The sequence below is a fragment of the Poecilia reticulata genome, linkage group LG3 (assembly GCF_000633615.1).
Source record: "Poecilia reticulata strain Guanapo linkage group LG3, Guppy_female_1.0+MT, whole genome shotgun sequence".
In the NCBI taxonomy this organism is placed as follows: domain Eukaryota; kingdom Metazoa; phylum Chordata; class Actinopteri; order Cyprinodontiformes; family Poeciliidae; genus Poecilia; species Poecilia reticulata.
Window position 1 is genome coordinate 32,778,384 of NC_024333.1, and position 15,987 is coordinate 32,794,370.

The window sequence follows — 15,987 nt, forward strand, 5'->3', positions numbered from 1 at the left end:
CAGCTAGCAGCAGCAGCAGCTAGCAGCAGCTCCAGCAGCTCCAGCAGCAGCAGCAGCAGCTCCAGCAGCTCCAGCAGCAGCAGCAGCTAGCAGCTAGCAGCAGCTAGCAGCAGCTAGCAGCTAGCAGCAGCTAGCAGCTCCAGCAGCAGCAGGTTTACCCAGGTCCTGGGACGGATTAAAGGATTCCTCTGCTCCTGCAGACCAGCCTCCTCTGCATGCACACACACGCATCTCTGCTGCAAGAGCTGCAAGAACAAAAAGGGGCTTCTGAAGGTTTTACTCATCAGCCTCATCTCAGGTGCAGTTTTAACCCAAAACAACAGTTAAACAAAAACCACACCCCAAACTAACCAACAACTCTGAGCTGCTTTTAATCTGCCTTCATCAGGACAGGAAAGTCCCAGAGCCACTGGACTGTTTAACTGCCAACCAGGACTTAAACCATTAATCGGATTAATCAATTATTGACGTAATTGTCTAAGTAATTTAGTAATTGATTCATTGTTAACTGGAGTAGGCCATTCGGTGAGAGAACACCACACTCAAAGCAGTAATTGAGCATAAACTATACAAAAACAAAAACATTTAGCATTTAAGGTAAATTAAAACCCAGAACTCCTGAAGTCGCTTTTAGCTTCATTTAAAAATAACAATAATCTCCTACTAAACACATTTATCTGCCATGCTAACTAGCCTTTGCATTCATTACAGGCTGTGCTGTCAGGAGGCAGCTGCACCGTTAGGAGTGTTGATTGACAGCGCTAAGACCCGCCTCCTGGCTCTGATTGGTTGTTTCCTGTTAGCACCACGAGGAGAGAGGGGATCATTTTTTCAGATTATCCGTCTCGTGTTGTACTTCCACAACAAATACATAAAAATATTCACACGCTGCAGCTTTAAAGCAGCTGAACAAACTGTGTCTTATTTTCAACATGGAGCCTCAATTTCAGAGAGTTTCCCAACACTTGGGTTTTCCTGAAGCCTCTTGGTCTGCAAACAAATGTAAGGGCGGGCGGCTAACACCAGCTGAAACAACTTCCCTCTCAGGAAGTCGTGACATGGGGGCTTTCAGACAGGCCTGCCATTGAGGCCGGGGCGACCGGGCCGTGGCGCGGCGCCGGGGCCCTTCTCTCAGGAACAAGCCCCCACTTTCACTCTCTGCTGGCGCAGAGAAAGGCTCCATAAAGACTCCTAAGTAATGACTCTTTATCAAAGCTACACACTCCTTCCAGCCCAGCACAAACACGGTCACACCCTCCACTTAACCAGCAAGACCTGCAGCTCTGAATGGGATTTCAGGACGCCTTTCTGAAAACGGCTCAGGAAACAAATGTACAGTTGTGTTCTGGACTCCAGCAGGCATGTCTGCAATTCAAAATACAGCCACAGATACGAAAACAACGACTGGAATCCTAATAATCACTCGAAGCATGAAGGTGTAGCTGCCTAAAGGTTACAGCTCCAACTCATTCCACACATTTTAAAGCTGTGAGAAGATTTACAGAGAAAGATGTGCCTCTTCTCTGACGCAGTCAGAAAGTTGAAGGCATTTCTGAATTATGGCTTAAGATCGTAATTACTTCAAAAAATAAAATGTCATGAAAACGTACGATTAGATTGAAATGAAAATAAATTAAGTAAAATATTCTGGAAATAATCGGATACATTTCTGTGAATCCTATAAGAAAATAGCGTGCGCACATTGTAGCATAAGGGAAATGTAGAATTGCTGCTAGGAAGCTGAAGTCAACCCAGAGGTCAGAGGTCAATCTCATAGGAAGAGTTCTTCTGCTGACCATCATCTCTACAGGAAGAGGCTCCGACTTCAGGAAACGCTGTGGCCAAGTCCAAAACGTCCCTGCAGGACGTTACAGGACTCCTCATTCAGGCACAAAATAAATTAAAACAAACGACACAAAAATAAAACAAATTTCCTCCACAAAGATGAGAAACGTTGAACTTTTTGCGCGTCCTGAGTTTCAGTGAGAGCAGCTTTCCGCTTCAGTCGGTGCAGATAATTATGGCCAAGCTAACAGAACAAAAGTATTGTTGTCCTGCTGAAGGGAGCGGCCCAAAAGGTTTGACTCACCGATTAAAACAAAACAAAAGGGCCAGTCGAGTCCACACCACGCTTCAATAAGCAGGAAGACAGACAACACCTTGTATCTTTTTCTTAGAGATGAACTGGGATATTTATAGATGTGATGCAAAAGGTTTTGGGAAAAAAAAAAAGACTGTAGGAAACATTTTGAAACTGTTGCACATGAAAACATCTGCTTAATTTCAACGTCTTATCAGAAACTCATGCTTCCAGTAAGGCAACGTAAAAACCAGAAAAGCATTCAAGATAATATTCAGCACTGATATTTCCACACAGCGTTTCTCACAGGATGGAGATTTACTTTCAGCACATTTACCGTTTAACAAAATAAGTTGATATGGAAGAAGAATTAGAAACAAATCAAATCTGCGTCACATTTTCTCAACTCTGAACTACATGAACTTTGCTAAACTGTTGACAATAGATGTCAAAATAACAGGAAGCCAAGTCTAAAGGTCGGTCATGGATCAGATAAATCATCACAGGAAGAACGAGCTCCAACTAACCTGACAGCAAAAACAGATCAGTTTACATTTACATTGAAGCTTTGAATTTAAAATACTTTAATTATGGGAGATTTAAAAAAAAAAAAATCAGTGTGAAGTAAAAATTGACTTTACTGCCACGTTAACGAGGAGAAGCAAAAGCAAATGAGGTGGATTAGCAGCGTTTGTTATCCTGGATATGTTAAATATGAAATATTGAGCTGCTAACATCAGAGTCTCATGACAACAATCTTCAGTCAGAGGCCTCTTCAGAGTCGTTGCAGGACTGACTGCTACTGCATCACCATGCATCAGCCTCTGAAGACGTTTTGATGATACGAGTTAAGGTCGCCACGGCTGCACAGTGGCGCAGTTGGTAGAGCTGTTGCCTTGCAGCAAGAAGGTTCTGGGTTCGATTCCCGGCCTGGGGTCTTTCTTCATGGAGTCTCCATGTTCTCCCTGTGCATGGTGGGTTTTCTCCAGGTACTCCGGTTTCCTCCCACAGTCCARAAACATGACTGTCAGGTTAATTGGCCTCTCCAAATTGCCTCTAGGTGTGAGTGAGTGTGTGTGTGTGTGGTTGTGTGACACCCTGCGACAGACTGGCGACCTGTCCAGGGTGACCCTGCCTCTCACCCGGCACGCCAGCTGGAGATGGGAACCAGCAACCCTCCTGACCCCACTGAGGGACAAGGCTGTAAGAAAATGGATGGATGGAGTTAAGGTCGCCATTTTTTCATAGACCGACAATAAAAACCAACAGTTCTAGGTGCAGAGAAGGTTTTATCTCAATACATGTGCATTATGGGACTTCTTCAACAGTTTGCCAACCAACTGCCTCAAACCGTTTCTTCTAAACAAATGCAAAGCAGCGTTGCTTCAAGCTGGGAAACCCCCTCACGATTTACATGCAAATACGAGCACACGCATCACAAAGGCAAACACACAATAACCCTGGACAAACAGATAAATCTTTACTGCATGTTGAATAAAGAAAGGCGGAAGTGCGATCACTGAATAGCTGGAAAAGCTCATTACATGAGGCGGCGCAGACATCCTTCTCCTGCTTCTTTCACTTCCTTCTACCTTTAATTTCAACCCAGATTAAACCGACTCGCCCGACTGAAACAGTGGGAGAAAAGTGAAAGAATGAGAGCCAAGTTGTCCATTACATGCTTTACTGGAACACTGGAATCTGACCTTATTCTGTCCGCTGAGCCTCAGCAGCAGCTGGACTCGCTGCAGCCTCTCGGTTTAAAGTCCCAACGATGGAGGGCGAACTGGAAAAACCAAGACAAGGTCTCTGCACAGCCTCACACATTCCCAGACTGAAACCTGAGACGCTTTCCAGCTGTTTTAGCAGAGAATGGCTCAAAACGTGAAAAAAATCTGTCATTTTTAGCTTCCGCGTTCAGTTTGTTCCACAAACAAACATCCTGGACGTTCAAAATAAAGATCAAAATCAGCTTCTGCTTAGATTGGGTGAAAAAGGCTTTTATTCTGAAAAACTGCTGTACGCCTGCAGCTTTTAGCGCATATTGATGCAGCCGTTGCAGTTTTTAGCGAAATGTAATCAAAGAAAACAGAAACATTGTTAATAAAAAAAAATGTCTAAGACTTTATTTCTCTGTAAAAATCTCACCCTTAATGCAAGATTTTTAAGTTATGGGGCCAAAACAAAAATATCCGTTTATCTGTTTTCCCACCATCAGCACATTTAGCAGCACGTACACGAGGTTGATTGGCAGCGCCAACATCCTCCTCTCGGCTCTGATTGGCTTTTTTTTWAATTTTTTTTTTACCAGAATCGGTGAAGTTTTGTCTCATTTGTCTCCCAACATGCTGTCATAACATGGAGGCAGTTTTAATAAATATGGGAAATTAATATTTTTGTAAAAGTTTCATGAAGGATTCACATAAAAACGAAATTTTTAACCTTCTCCAAAGTGAAGGAACCCTCTCAGATTAAAAGCAGCAGGAAACCTGGAGAGGTAAAAGGTCCAAACAAAGCCCGACTGCTGCTGCTGCTGCTGCTCTGAAAGGTAAATGGTCTCACGTTTCACCGGCAGCCAGGTGAGATCCAGGTGAGAGGCGGGAGGCTCGGCTCCTGATCCCTCTCCTTTCACTTCCTTTTGTCCTTCCCTCTCTCCGTCCCGCTTAGCGCCGGCCCGGCTGACTCACACACGTTTGCCCCCCCCAGAGGCGTCCCCGTTTCCACGGAAACAACCTTTACAAAGGATTACACAAAAACCACTAAGAGCAGCGTTTAAGAGCAAACGAGCTCGTTTACGAGGCAGATTAGCAGGCAGACGAAGGTCAAGGTCACATGGACTGAGACGAACGCGAAAGAGTTTTAAACGTTTCAGCAAATCCGTTTTCTTTTTTTTACGTTGTTTGAACTCTTGAAGCAAAACGATAAACTGAAAAACACGACTGATTTTTCCTCTTTTTTGAGTTGAAAAAAGTTCTTATGATCTGGATTGGAAGCCAGATTAAGAATATTTTATTTCATGTGGATCTAGTTTTAGATTTAAACAGTTCCAGGGAGAGAAACGGCTCTTCGCCCAGGGCGCCTGTGAGTCTGGGGGCAGCATAAGCACATCAAAAAGAATCAAACCTGCTTTTTTTTTTTTTTTTATCTGCTAAAGCCAATATCGGATCCGAGATTCCAGTTCAGTGATAAATTAAAGTGATATTTCACCGTTTTTGAGGAATATTAACCGTGTAATGATTTGGCCTGATCAAACCTGAGCTGCACTAGAGAAGACTCCCTAACACACAATCTGATAATTGGAAAATTTACGACAAAAAAAACAGATGGACTCTGCAAAAATCTGCACCGATAGCGATGCCTTAAACCTTAAATGTTCAAGTTCTGTTTGAAAACAGCTAATCTGGATTAAAAGAGATTAGCAAAGCAAACATAGAATTAAAGTTACATCAGAAAAATGAACAATATGCTCAATAAACGGCCTGTTTTTTTCAGTGTGTTTCAATTTAAATGTGCAAATCTTTCTCCTCATCTCGAGTCTTTGAGGCTCTGAAAATATTTTTACACTAAAATGTGTCGTTACAATTATACCAGTAATCAATAAATCAATTAATCACATGACAAGCTAATTTGCATAATTTCTTTTTTCTCTCTTTCTACCAAAAACTGGATGATACAAGTTTTCAGTCTGGTGCTTCTTTAGCCTTTTTTTGAATGATAATTTTGTTTACAGAGACTTCATAATTGATTTTATTTGTTTATTTATGTTGTATATTTAAAACGTCGTCCACTTCCAGTGTTAAATGTTCACTGGAATTTAAAGTTTATTGATTTTAGAGGACGTCTTTATGCGTTACAGTTCTTGAAAAAGTTCTGAAAACAACCATAATGTTATTTATTGCAATAACTTCTTATAGGAGAGAGAAAAACAAGGATTATTAAAAAGTTTCAGGATTTTTGCTCAGATCAGACGGACTTTTCTGAGCGAACGGGGTCAGAGGTCAGATGCCGTCGCCCTCTGAAGGTTTTCGACACGTCAGTCTTGAGCCATTGTTCCCCATCGCACCGACACAACGTCAGCTTACATAATCTCCCCTGCAGCGGCTGCAACACGTTTGAGACTTTTTCAAAAACAGGAAATTACAGGCAAACAGCCGGAGCTTCAGGAGGAACTGGGCTGGTCAGGCGGCGCACAGAAAAACTGAGGGTTTCCAAAATAAAAGCCTCCATTTACAGGCGGATTCACTTCAAACCCTCTTATCTGTGTTTTCAGAGAGGATGAGTGTCATAATAAACACTTCAACATGCATGATGGATTAAAGATTAAACATTTAGAGATGAGTCATCTGTAAATTGATTTGAGCGTTTCTGATGTCATTTCCTGTCCCATCTGTGCTTATTGTTATAAAACTGAATTTAACTGAGTCTAAATTTACTCTCCTGACATGAACTTCCCACGCTGACCTTAAGCTTTTATTCTGGCGGGTCGTTACTTATTTTAGCTTTATTGTTCCAGAGCAGAGAGTTTATTAAAGTCATGATGACGACATTAAAATGCTAAAGTTTTACCTTCCTCACTGTAAATGAATCATCCAGAAGCAGCAACTTTTCATAGCTTTTTGATTTATTTATTAATAAATTTCACAATGTGGAATCTGTTTGGTATTGTATCGAAATCAGACAATATTTATAGTTTAACTGTAAAAAATTATAAACAGGCTTACATATTGGTCCCATATTGGTTAAATCTTTTTTTTAAATGTTATTTAATCTTCTATTTTTACCATCTGGAGGAAGAAATGATTGTAATCATAACTGTAATTAGGCCCGTCGTGATAACAAAAGCTGCTGGACGATAAATTGTCCAGAAGCAGGAAGTCTTTCCAGAACAATGCAGACAGACCGATTTGATCAAAGTGGAGAAAACTGATTTTTATAGGACTGGGTGACAAACAAAATCAAGATTTTTAAAACCAGATCCAGTTTAAGTCCATTTTTTTCTACAAAAAGACATTTCAAATGACAGAGAGTAGTTCCAAAAAGTGGCTTCTATTTCAGTCATCCCTTCTGCTAGCTGTGTAACGGAAAATTACCATAAAAATTACAGTATTTTATTCTCTTTTATTCTCTTTTCCAGAAGAAAACATCTTAAAAATTTAGAAAAAACTTAAATAAAAGTGTTTTTATTTCAATCATTCTGTTTATTATACAACAGAAAAATATTACAAGAAATCTTCCTTCTTATCTCAAATAATTAAAAAGATGTTCTTGCATTATATTGCTCAAAAATTGTTTCGAAACTACGATATTATCGTTTTATCGCAATAACTTCTGGACAATTTATCGTCCAGCAGCTTTTGTTATCACGACGGGCCTAATTACAGTTATGATTACAATCATTTCTTCCTCCAGATGGTAAAAATAGAAGATTAAATAACATTTAAAACAAAGATTTAACCAATATGGGACCAATATGTAAGCCTGTTTATAATTTTTTACAGTTAAATTATAAATATTGTCTGATTTCGATACAATACCAAACAGATTCCACATTGTGAAATTTATTAATAAATAAATCAAAAAGCTATGAAAAGTTGCTGCTTCTGGATGATTCATTTACAGTGAGGAAGGTAAAACTTTAGCATTTTAATGTCGTGACTTTAATAAACTCTCTGCTCTGGAACAATAAAGCTAAAATAAGTAACGACCCGCCAGAATAAAAGCTTAAGGTCAGCGTGGGAAGTTCATGTCAGGAGAGTAAATTTAGACTCAGTTAAATTCAGTTTTATAACAATAAGCACAGATGGGACAGGAAATGACATCAGAAACGCTCAAATCAATTTACAGCAAAAACCGGAGAGAAATGAGGGTCACATAAAAAATTTAGTTTAATCAAGTCAGATACTAAATATAGAAAAATCAAATACATTTCATTTATGAATTAATTATGACTTTAAAATTCTTCGTATAAGTGCAGCAAACAAAAGGCTTTGTGTTGCATTTTAGGCTCATCTTCCCATAATTTTAAATAGTTTAACTTTTAATCTTTGTCATTATATTTATCGGCATGTCATGATCAATTTTGGAGGACGATAAATTGTCTGGCAGTTTTTGTGATAAACAATAATATCGTTGTTTTGACACCATTTTCAAGTAATATAATGATAATTGCATAGCAATAATGATCATTGACAAAGATCAATAAACACTGGAGCTGGAAGACATTTTAAATATTCAGAAGCAAACAAAGTGAATTATGAATCTCCGTAAATAAAATTATACTTAAAAAAAAAAAGTGCTGAGACAAAAACACCAGACTTATGCAAAAGGGAATTATTGAGTTTGTTTTAATTTATTAATTTTAGTTAAAAACTTTTGTTTTCATGTCAGATTGTTCTTTAAAAAGGTTTAAAATGGCCAATAAAACAAGGCAAAACGGCTCAAACTGAAACTAAAAACAGCAGTAAAACTATTAAAAAGTGAGAAATTTTCCCCCTGAAAAGAAAATGTTTATTCCTGGATTATAGTTTTGTCTCAACTAAAAAAAAAAAAACTCAGATTTGCAGATCAGCCATCTGCACTGAGGAGACAAATCTGCATCATTCCAGGGCCGCACAAAATCAGTCCAGGGGCCGCAAATGGCCTGCGGGCCACAGTTTGAGCCCCCTGTTCTGGAGGACATAGAGACATTCCCCAACTGAGATTTTAAAAAAGCTGCATTTTCAAATACAACATATTCAAGAACAGAAAGGCTGAAATCTCAAAAGAATAAAATATAGAACATGTTTACCATCCACACGATGCGTTCACTGCTCTGGGAAAAACTGGACTTTTGAGTTTCCAACCAAGATCAAGTTAAAATCTCAATTTCAGACTCAGAGGTTTTTGGAAACCGATTCAGGATTTGGTTTAATTTAAGGGAAATCTTTGAATCAAGCTGCTTGATTATTCTAAATAAGTAACATTTTATGAATTTTTGTCAAACTTTTCCCCTTTAAGTTAAACTTTCTCCCTTTACTTAAGTGCTCTGAATGCTTCCTCTGCAGTTTCCCTTTTATTCTGTTTGCTGAAGCTCAAATTTCAGACTCAGACTTGGAAAGATAAACATATTTTGCCAAACTTGTTGTTGAATTACCATCTTTAAAACCAATTTGTTTCAATCCTAGTTTCTCCTTTCAAACGGCAGATTTCTCCTTTCCATCAAATGTAACTGGACTAAACTGCACAGTTTGCTTAAAATGCTTGAAAAGTTTCAGGTCAGCTACGTGAGAAAAACTTCTCTAAACTTATTTCATATCTTTTAATAGAAGAAGTTGCATATTTTCTAGTACATTTTACTCCTTTAGCCGCTCTGAAGCTGCTGCATGCCGAGTTATTTTGCTAGTGGTGGATGAGATAACAAAAAAATAACAAACATTGATGATCTAATCTTCTGTAAATGCAGAGGCAGAGCTGGACCAACTACAACCAGAAGAGAATAACTAAAAGCAGCAGCACAGGATGTCCAGAAATAACAGACTATAAACTCACATGGAGACATAAATCTGCACCAAAAAAACCTGGAAACATCCGTTACACATGTTTTATTTTTATATGTTCACATTTTCTTGTTTTTTAGCCCAAATTTGACTTCTGGTCATCAGTTGTTACAATTACGGCCTTAAAAACAGCCGGAAACTCGAGGAAATCATGTAAAGTTGCTTTGGTGAAAACGATGGAGCGGGACGGCTGTTGGCATCATCCACGGATCGATAAACACGGGATTTCTGAAAACCTGTACAACTGCATTCCCAGGAAGACTGGGCGTGTGAGGGAAAAAAAAGAAAGCAATAGTAAAGAACATTTATATTTAGACCTTCAGCTGGAAAGGCATCCAAAACGACAACCGGTTCCAGTAGTGAGAAAATCTTTGCTTTCCTGTTGGATTAAAATCTACTGAAATGAAAAGTGTACGAGGGGAACGGGTTCAGAAACGGTTAGAGTCCTGAAGACGTGTTGAAAGAGTTTCACTGCAGTTATGACAATTGTGAAATTTCTTGGAAGAATAAGAAGGATTTTTGGATCTCATAGTCGGCATTAATGGCCTCAGTTAAAAACCACAAGGTTATCAGAAGCATTGAAAAAGGAAGTTTGACTAGTTTTCTTGCTCACAGCATCAATATTTGAGGAAAGTTACAATACAGAAAAAAGTACAGATTTAACACTGACTGTTTGGGGAAATACGCTTTATGTCAAAAGTGTTTTACACTAGGCTGCACAGTGGCGCAGTGGGTAGAGCTGTTGTCTTGCAGCAAGAAGGTTCTGGGTTCGATTCCCGGCCCCGGTCTTTCTGCATGGAGTCTCCATGTTCTCCCTGTGCATGGTGGGTTTTCTCCAGGTACTCCGGTTTCCTCCCACAGTCCAAAAACATGACTGTCAGGTTAATTGGCCTCTTCAAATTGTCCCTTGGTGTGAGTGTGTGTGTGCATGGTTGTGTGTCTCTGTGTTGCCCTGTGACAGACTGGCGACCTGTCCAGGKKRMCCYGCCTCTCGCCCGGTACGTTAGCTGGAGAGGAACCAGCACCTCTTGACCCCACTGAGGGACAAGGGTGTAAGAAAATGGATGGATGGATGTTTTACACTAACAAACAACTGATTTTGTATCCATTTATCTAAGCAGAAGTGACGCAGAACATCACTAATGAGGGATCTGTACTGATTTTTTATATTTTTAAACGTCATCTGAAGTCTCCCAAAAACAATCCCAAAAATATGGCTGCCGCAGGTACCACACTGCAAAAAACACAAAATCCAACCAAGTATTTTTGATATTTTTCTATTGCAAATATTTTATTACACTTGAAATAAGAAAAAAAAAAAAACACTCGAAAGCAACTTTTCAGCAAGAAATAAGACAATAATTCATTAATATTGAGAAAAAAAGTTCGAGTTCTAAGTAAAATCTGGCAATAGACCTGGAACTTTTTCATTTCTATTAAGGAATTATTGTTTTATAACCAACTTAAAAGCTACTTTTAAGTTAGTTGTTTTATTTGCACTAGAAAATAGAGCAAAAATAATACACAGCTCCAGAAATCCAAATATTCATATGACTGTAAAAACAACATCTGACATGTTTAGTCATAATTAGATTTTAAATGTGTGAAATTTGGATCCATTGGCTGCAGAATCTTTCCTTTAACCACCTAATCGACCCCAGCTGCGCTCAGCTTTTGTTTCTCATTTGGAAAGTCAACAGACATGAAAATATCAGCGATCATTTAAATAAAGGTGTGATAACGGCCGCCCAAAGTGACTCGAGCCTCACTCCGTTTCTGTTCGCAGGAAGGTAATATGGAAATAAGAACGATAACACGGTTTGCATCTGTGAGCTGCGGCGAGCGACGCGATCCACGACGATCCGTCTGAACCAGCTGCAGGGCATTCCTGCAGGCGCGGCTCCCGCCCGTCACATGCATTCCCATCATTCCACTCACATCAGCCGTCTCACCTGCGCTCCACATGGGTCTGAGAAACACCTGACGGAAAACCACGACACTCAGGGGGACGAAAACAAACCGAATGGGCTTCAATAAAACACACAAAACCTGCAATTTGACCGATGAGCCACAGCGGAACATGAACATTTTGATTCCTCGCAGCAAAACCTGCTTAAAACAAGGGATATTTCCCACCTGCTTCAGGTATCAAACTGCAAAAAAAACTAAATCTTACCAAATATTTCTGGTCTAGTTTCTAATGTAAATAACTTAGTGCACCTGAAATAAGACAAAATAACTTGAAAGTAACTTTACAGCAAGAAGCAGGACAATAACTCCTAAATGTTGATGAAAAAGTTCACCAAAAAGTAAATTTCACCAATAATAAGAAATTATTGACTTAAAACAAGCACCAAAAGTTACTTGTTAGTTTTATTTTAATGAAATATTTGCATCAAAACCAGACCAAAAATACTTTATTTGCAAAACCACAAAATCTTGTCAAGTTTTTTGTTTTTAGTTTCTAGTGCAAGTATCTTTTTACACATGAATTACAAGTAATTAAGCAGCAATAACGCTTGTTTCAAGTCAATAACTCCTTAAAGTTCAAGTTCCTCTGGCAGATTTCAATTATAACGAGACATTTTTCATCAATATTAAGTAATTATTGTTTTATCTCTTGCTTAAAAGTTACTTGCAAGTGAACACTTTGTCTTATTTCAGATGCACTAAAATATCTGCATTAGAAACTAAAGCAAAAACACTTGGTAGGATTTTGTGTTTTTACAGTGCAGGTAACAAAAATATGCAAACAAAGACGATTTTACTACTTCAAGCTATGGTACAAAATGTTGCTGCCTCTGGCATGAACTGCATGTGGCTCATGAAAAATCTGAGCCGAAAACTTCCACATGGAAACCATCAGAGGTGACGAAGGAAAAACACAATCAGCCGGTGGAAACCAGTTCCCAACTTTCCTGTTTCCTTCAAGCTGCAGAGCAGCAAACAGGAAAGTTTTAATCAGCATGTGAAAAGTTGTAAATCCTCCACAAACACAAAAACCCCGCCTAACACGGCCCATTTCAATCATTCAAATATACCTTTATGGGTGGGAATTAACCACCTTTTATCATTTATGGTGATAAATTTAGTGTCAGAATTATTCTGATTTATCGTCTTAATAAATTCCAACTGTCAGGATTCATGGGCTGCACAGTGGCGCAGTTGGTAGAGCTGTTGCCTTGCAGCAAGAAGGTTCGATTCCCGGCCCCGGTCTTTCTGCATGGAGTCTCCATGTTCTCCCTGTGCATGGTGGGTTTTCTCCAGGTACTCCGGTTTCCTCCCACAGTCCAGAAACATGACTGTCAGGTTGATTGGCCTCTCCAAATTGCCCCTAGGTGTGTGTGTGTGTCCTGTGTGTCTCTGTGTTGCCCTGTGATAGACTGGCGACTTGTCCAGGGTGACCCCGCCTCTCGCCCAGCACGCCAGCTGGAGAGGAACCAGCAACCCTCCCGACCCCACTGAGGGACAAGGGTGAAAGAAAATGGATGGATGGATGTCAGGATTCATATTTTACCATTTTCTGCACAATGTGTTCAGTAGAAGCATCAATAAGTTTGAAAATAAACTTGTTGATACAAATCAATTCTGGAGAAGAAGCACGTTGGAAATAGAAATGTTTTCAGGAGCATTAATTGTGTTTGTTGGGGTTGACCTGCTGTGACACTGAAAAAACTCACTTCACTCACTTCTACTGCAAATATTTTAGTACACTTGAATTAAGACCAAACTGAGATATTTGCACTGGAAACTACACTAAAAATTGGTGTGGTAATATTTAGTGTTTTTGCAGTACGGAGCCTCAGACTCCAACACGGGTTTGTTCAATAAAAACTGAAGTGCCGACGTAATTCCTTCCCTTTGTGCACTTCCACATTTTTTTCATCTGCAGGAAACGCCATCACAACGATTTCTCACAAATTTTTAAAGAAAAAAAAAAGAACCGTGACCCGAGCAGCTGTGGAGGTTTACGTTTTAAATCCTAAAGTTGAGATATTTCTACCACCTGCAGCAGCAAATGGAGCACAGAAATAAATCACTGCTGTGTGAAATGTGATTTTTTTTTTCTATTCCTACTTCGGTCAGGAAATGGCCCAATTTACACAAAGCATGAAGATGGAGTTATGATAATTTCCCTCAGAGTTCCTGCAGAGTTTTCCAGGAGAAGAAAAAAAAACCCCAACATGGCTTCAGCCGGAGGGAAACCGGAAAACCAGATCAACCGAATCATCCAGGGATTTCCTGAACGCCGCAGATGGACGATAACAGATCAGCAGGCGACGGATCCGCCATTTTTTTTTTTCTTCAACACACCTTGCAACAGCAGCTTTCAGCTTGCACCGGAACCTGTCGCCACGGCAACCTCAGGTTTCTGTGGCAACAGCGTGTGTTCGGAAGGGGGGGGGGTATACAAAAAAAAAAAAAAAAAAAAAATCAGCGAGGTCTGAGTCACTTCCTGTCTCGCGCGATCCTTCCTCTTTTGAACCTGCCGATAGTTTTTCAACTGCATCTGCTGACTGAGCCGCCGGCACGCAGACACAGAGCCGACCGCGCCTACTTCGTCACTCACTGCTGGCCCCGTTTGACCTCAGGCTGGTGCTGAATACATGAAAAATAACCCCAAATTTAAACGCAACATTTTAAGATATCTGCCGAACCGCAACAGTAACTTCTCAGAGAGAAATACGAGAAAATATTCAGGAAACTAAGAAGAAATCGGGCACAAATTCAGGCTGAATATGGGTCAAATACACTGCAAAAACTAAATCTTACCAACTATTTTTGGTCTAATTTTAGTGCAAATATCTTTAGCAAGATACAGAAGCTTGTTTTAAGTAACTAATTTCTTAATATTGATGAAAAAGTTCCACTTGCAGATTTAATTTATAATATGTAAAAATATGATGTTATAAGTGAAATAATGTGCCAGTTTAACTAAAACCTTTTCAGCGATATTAAGGAATTATTGACTTAAAACAAGCTTCTATATCTTGATGAAAAGTTACCGTACATTAATTTTGTCTCATTTCAAAAGCATCAAGATATCTGCACTACAAATCAGACTAAAAATACTCGGCGATTTTGTATTTTGTTTTCCTGCAGTGATGAGTGGGACTTTTATTGATAAGTAATCCGATTATTTTTACTCTCCAATTAAAGAAAAAAACTACAAAATAAAAGAGATAAAATTGAAAAGCTTGTTTAAATTTTGAGCCATCGAATAAAAAAAAGGCTCCTGCAGTCGTTTCCAAACGTTAAACAGAAAAACTAACTTTAATTTCCTTAAATCCGATGCACAACGGCGCCACCAACGTCTGCAGATGGAGTCGCTTTGTATCAGTTCTGTTTTCACCACTAAGGGACCAAAACAGTGTCGTTTCTAGAGCAAATATCTTAGTACACTTGAACTAACATTAAAACAACTCTTCATCAAGATTTAATTCCTTAATATTGACTTTAAACAGAAGCATCGGTTCCATTTCTCTACGTTAAAGGTCACGATATTTACTCTGTCAATAAACTCTGAACTCAGAAAAACAACAGAGGGAGGATCAAACGTCCCTGAAAGAGACTTTTCATGCGACACAATAAAAGGTTTTCTGAAATATTAAACAGAAATATGATTAAAACAGAACAGAGTTTGTTTGAGCTCCCGATTCAAACGCAGTTAAAGAGGGAAAACTTCAAAGGCTTTGTGATTAAAAACCGTCGGCTCCGGTTTGAGTCCATCACTGCGACTCCAGCAGTTAAAACTTGGTCACCGAATGCACTGCAAAAACACAAAATCCTACCAAGTATTTTGGTCTGGTTTCTGGTGCAAATATCTACGGCTGAAATGGTTAGTTTAAAACACTTAAGAGCTGCAAAATGTATTTTAAATCCAACTTTTTCTGCCTTTTTTAAGTTTATCTGCTCAATAATAAATTAAAGTAAGATTTTAGACCAAAACATAAAAAGGTTTTGCAGAATTGCGTTTAGTTTCTAACCTTTGGGGCTGATTATTTTATGAATGCTTTGCGTTTGAGTAAAACTAGGTTGATGTTTGTGGTTCTAGTTCAGTGGTTCTTGACCTTTTTTGAGGTACCGAACCCCCCAGTTGCATATGCGCATTCACCAAACCCTTCTTATCTCCCCCCCTCACCCCAACACACAAAATAATTTGCGGTATTCTGATTTAGTAATATAATTATATTAGCTGTGTAACCACCCCCACACCACTAGAGGCAGTACCAACCCAGAAAAGATGCGACTAAGGAGCAGATTTAGACTATAGATTTTGGTAAAAACGGTGAGTTTTGCTGAAGTAAATAAAGACAAAAGTTCAAATTCATGCTGAGAGTGGAGCTCCTTCAATCAGGGCTCCTCCGCAGC